The 5,271-nt window shown below is 45.0% G+C and overlaps 1 long non-coding RNA gene across 1 annotated transcript; it reads left to right on the top strand.

The window, feature by feature from the left end:
- The first annotated feature begins 2,311 nt into the window (after window positions 1-2,311).
- LOC105863760 (uncharacterized) lies at window positions 2,312-4,000 on the top strand. Its single transcript, XR_002221764.2, has 3 exons — window positions 2,312-2,402; window positions 2,522-2,633; window positions 3,913-4,000. It is a non-coding gene; the product is annotated as an uncharacterized LOC105863760 (long non-coding RNA).
- The last annotated feature ends 1,271 nt before the right edge of the window (window positions 4,001-5,271 follow it).

The following is a 5,271-nucleotide window of genomic DNA, read 5'->3' as shown; positions in this document are numbered from 1 at the left end:
TGTGCCAAGGAGTCTGGGAACAACACCCCCAACCCATCCAAGCCTTCTTAGGCTTAAATGATAATTATCCCAGATCTGGAGGTAAAGGGCATCCTGAAACCAAAAGTAATATCTGTCTCCAGTATTCGCCCCCAGTCTGACTTGCCATGGAGTCTTAAGCCTGGGGTCACAGGCTCAAATCTATCCTGTCGGGGCTGGCAAAGACCTGATGGTTCTACCAACTTAGATCTCTCGGAGCTTATTTAAAATGGGCAAAGAGATTGTGCCTCCACCCCCAAATTGTTATGTCTATTGCTATGCTACCATCTAATGGTGAGGTGCATTAAAACACAAATGTAACCTGGTCCAGGGACCACTGACTACACTTAATTTTTTTTTTCATGGTGAATAGTTTCAACCTATCTATCTCTCTAAATAAGTCATCAATTTTTCTCCACAGTTCTTAAATTTCTGGCAGGGATAGAATAATGAAGTCTGTAATTTAATTATCTGGAAAAAAATTATGTAACATTAGAGAGGACAGAAAGATTTCTAAAACACTCCCAAAGTGTATATCATCAAAGAAAATTATTATTTTAAGACAGAAACTGTTTAAAGTTTCCCATGTATGAAAATGTAATAACGACAGAAAGATAAATACAGTACAGTATGTGCATAATACAGTATCATCTTACGGAAACGATAAAAATTAAACCTTAACCCAATGCAGAGACTATCCACTGCTCTAAAAATAAAGTCCCTTAGCAAAAATCAAGTTTTATTGTTATGTAACAAAAAAGACAGCAGATTGCCAACCCTTTACCCTCTGCTCCTGCTGATTAAGGTTTCAGATTATTACAATCTATTTGGGGATTTTCCTCCCAGTGCTAAATTCTGGAAGCAGGAATCATTTGGGGAAATTTACTGAGCAATGAAACAAAGAATGGTCCTTCCCACTCCCAAGCTCTCTCTTTTCTCCAAACACACAGGATGCACATATCAGGGATTTTCCACTTCCTGAGCAATTTCATTTGTGTCACCAATAACTCAAACTCTAAACCACATCAGAAAACAGCCAGGTCCCCGAGAACTCCTGGGACATGGCTAGATGGTCCACAGTGCTTTGAGGCTTGCTGCAAAGCCCCCAGAGAGCAATCCTCCATGGTCTTGGAGGGTGGCATGGACAGATGACAACCAAATAATCAACCAGCTTCTGGGGCACAAACTGCCACGGGAACATCAAGCAAGGTGGGTAGGTAGAATTAGGATACCTTGAAATGTGGCTTCCAACACCAGTTATGCTGGGGTGTTTGGAGACATGTATTAGTAAACTTAAAAACAAGCTAGAAATGCAAATTTCAAGTTGATTTCCAATCAAGAGGAGTGCGCAAGGTCCCCATAAGACCAGAGAATACACCGCTGGGCTGGGCTGCACACTGATGTGCCCCTTCCCACAGAGCACCTCTCCCTCCCCATGACTACTGCCGCACACAGTAGTGGGAATTGTATAGTGCTGAGTTATAAGCATACCTCAAAGCACAGAACTGTACACAACTACCATCGCTCTTCCTCTCCTGGCTTTATTTTCACCCCAGCACACAGAAAAGATACAACCAGCAGCCATATCTTCTAAATCAGTGGTCCTTAAAGTTGTTTCCAATCAGCAGCAGCATCACCCAGGAACTTGTCAGAAATGCAAAGTCTCAGCTTTACCCCAATCCTACTGAATCAGAAACTTTGGGGGTAGGGTCCACAAATCTGTGCGTTAACAAGTTCTCTGGGTGATTCTGATACGCACATGAGCTCGAGAACCACTGTTCTAAATGAAGACACAGAAGGAACACACAGGGATACGGTTTGTTGGTGACAGATGGCAAACCAGAGTGCAGCCAAGGCTAGTCAGAACTTGAAGGTCTGGAATTAACACTTTCATCGTGTGCCCTCAGCTCCCCTCAACGTGTTACAGCTCTCTTCCCGTCTTCTGATCTTTTGCCCCCCTTCCTTGTTCTCCTCCTGCTTTTATGTCCCTGGTAGGACTCCAAAAGCGTCCAATCAACTATAAGCTTTAACATCCAATCAGCAACAGGGGGATTCAAAAATTACCCAATCAGGATCATGCAAGCAGGGAGGTCGAGGCCGGATTACAGGAGGCTGCAGAGCACGAGTGCAGCCCCATAGCCACGGTGGCACGTGGGCCGGGAGCATTCCAGCACTCGGGGCGAGGCTCTACCGCGGTGCGGCCCACCAGCGCGCCCCCACCCGGCCACTCGCAGCGCTGGCCGCTGGCCGGCAGAGATGCGGAGCCCCGGGGAGGCAGCAAGTGGCAGATTCGCAGCCCCCACATTTTCCGTGTCAAAACGATGTGTCATCTTGGTCCAGACTACCCCAGCAGCTCTAGTGAGGTCGACCATCTCAAGAGCCGGGTATTCTCTCTGGGAACTGGAGCAAAGCCACTGGAGCACAGCTGGTTATCTGAGGTAGAGTTAAATAGACAGGTCCCTGGAGACCCTATATCTCCTTATTTTGTTTTTTAATCTTTTAGGATCGGTGGTTCACTTCCTAGTCCAGCAAGAATGGTTGGCAAGCCTCGGCCGTTAGGTGGGAGAAACCCTGCCCTGGAACACTGAGATCTCGTGCACAAAGGAAACACCAAGGTCGGCTGACAGCTTGGGAACCGAGATAGCAACAGAACCACCAACGTGACCCCAGGAAAGAGGAGGAAAAGCCATTTATTGTAGAGTTGCTCTTTTCTGATAAATATAAAAGTTATAAAAAAGTCTAAATAATACTGTAACTAAAACCCACCGCCTAGAATTCGTAACTTTTAACACTGAGGCAAATTAGAAAGCAGGTTTTTCAAAGCTGTGAAAAGACTGCATCTGGCACGGAGCTGAGGAGAGGGGAGGAGAACAAAAAGGAGGCAATTAGAATAGAGAGAAACAAGCTAAGTATTTTTGAAATATTTTTTAACAAAGAATTTCCTCGGTTCTTTTATCACAAAACATTTAGAATATGAAGTTGCCACATAGCTGCTAATAATAGCTTGTAAATTTGCCTAGCTGGAGGCTGGAGAGTTGGAATTTACAAATAACGAAGAGCAGAAAAATAGCTGGATAGGAAGCCAGCTCTTTTCCTTGGGAATAAATACAATATGCTTTTGTACCGCCCATCCCCCACCCCCTCCTTGAATTGAGCAGGGAAGAAATCAGGCTGGTCCAAGAGAAATCAGGCTAAAGATCATGTTTGTGCAAGGCTTTCCCTCACTGTTCATGACGTTGGGACCAAAGTCTGGAAATCCCAGAAGAGGGAACCGTCACGTGGGCATTCCCTTGCTGGTTCAAACTACCACTTGGTGTTACCCACCAAAGCAGAGAGGCAGTAAGAACATGTGCTGATGTAATGTTCATGAGCCACTAGTGCTCATTCCAGGGTGGGGAAAGGATAGAGGTGTCCAGGCTGGAAGGCCGGTTCCCAAAGAGGACAAAGCCACATGGTGCTGAGCTGGCCAAGGGAGCAGGTGGGAGGGGCTGTCATCTTTCCTCCAATCCAAGCAATTTTGCAGCTGTCAGGGTAGCCCTTATGGCAACATCCAGAACCTCTGAAATGATATCATATGATATCACCTGTGGCTCTGAGGACATGTTTTCTGTTATTTCATAAGCTCATTCCATTACTAAAGAAAAAAAAATGTTAAAATACTCATTTTTTTCTGTTAACCACAGCAGAGAACCTCTTCCTTGATTAAATAAATTCATTTTGCCTACAGGCAGGGCAAGGATAGAGGTGGGCAGGGGACTTCCTTTTGCTGTATAAGAGGCCAGAGGAGGGGAAATCTAGACTGGACAACCACTGGGTACCTCCCTTTTGTGTATAAATTGGCACATCTGATGTACTCCTTGGGAATTTAGTAACCTTCCTGTGCCTCTCACCCAGGTGCACAGCTGTGTTGTAACAGCACGTCAGAACTCTAACACCTGGCACACCCCGCCCCGCCTTTAGAGAAACACTATGTGCCATCACAGTCACCAGCTTTGGAGGACCAAGTGCAGTGACCACCCCCAGCTGCTGTGTGTAGTCCTAGATCCTTCAGAACCTCAGTGGAAGCAACAGGAGCCCGCTTGCCACTGCCAGAGCAAACTGCCAAGGACGCCTGCAGAAATGTTCAGGCCCATTAAAAACCAGTAACAAGAAATGGATTTTTCACCTGGTTTCCTATGCAAAAAAAAAAAAAATATATATATATATATATATATAAATAAGGGGGAAAAAAGAGTGTAGAATACATGTGTGTGGCCATGTGTGCATTGCTCTTACCTCAAATTAGAAATTCATTCCTTCAGCCAATAAACATTTTTGACACCTACTATGGAAAAAGCTCTGTGCTAGATTCTGTTAACAAATGTGAGTGAGGCATAGTTCCTGACTTCCAAGAGCTCACAATCTGGAGGAGAAAATCACACACAAAAACCAAAAAATCGTATTATAAGTTTGATAATAAAGGCTTATTCATCTATTCAACAAAGATTTATTGTGCACAATGTGCCAGCCTCAAGTATGAACAAATAATTTTGAGAGCACAGAGGCCAAATATAACCATTCCTCTTTCACATATGGAAGATGTGATTGAAAAAGAGCTCCCATGTATATAGTCTGCAAGGATGAGAGCCATATCTTTCTGTATACCCATCATACCTGATGTGTGCCTGGCAAACATTCAATCAATACGCATGATAAAGAACAGATTTTCTGCCCTGTTATTCGTCAGGCATTCTCACCCTCATCTTTCTTCGCCATCTATTCACCAATTCTAGAAACACTTACTAAGCACCTGCACATATGCTGGGAGCAGGGGCTACAGAAACAAGAAGGTCTCTGAAGAGCACAGTGAAGCTCAACAGAAACTCAAAGGATGTGCTAGAATAAAACCAAGTTGTATATGTCAGAGGGAAAGCATTTCAGGCAGAGAGGACAGTTTCAGAAAGACAGAGAACTGGGCTGGGCACAGTGTCTCACACCTATAATCCTAGTACTCTGGGAGGCCGAGGTGGGAGGATCACTGGAGGTCAGGGGTTCGAGACCAACCTAAGCAAGAGCAAGACCCTGTCTCTACTAAAAGTAGAAAAATTAGCCAGGCGTGGTGGCGTGTGCCTGTAGTCCCAGCTACTCGGGAGGCTGAGGCAGGAGGATCGCTTGAGCCCAGGAATTTGAGGTTGCTGTGAGCTAAGGTTGGCTGACACGACGGCACTCTAGCCTGGGCAACAGAGCAAGACTCTGTCTCAAAAAAAAAAAAGA

Source organism: Microcebus murinus, chromosome 19, assembly GCF_040939455.1.
Source record: "Microcebus murinus isolate Inina chromosome 19, M.murinus_Inina_mat1.0, whole genome shotgun sequence".
In the NCBI taxonomy this organism is placed as follows: domain Eukaryota; kingdom Metazoa; phylum Chordata; class Mammalia; order Primates; family Cheirogaleidae; genus Microcebus; species Microcebus murinus.
This window is presented reverse-complemented; position numbering and strand designations above follow the sequence as displayed.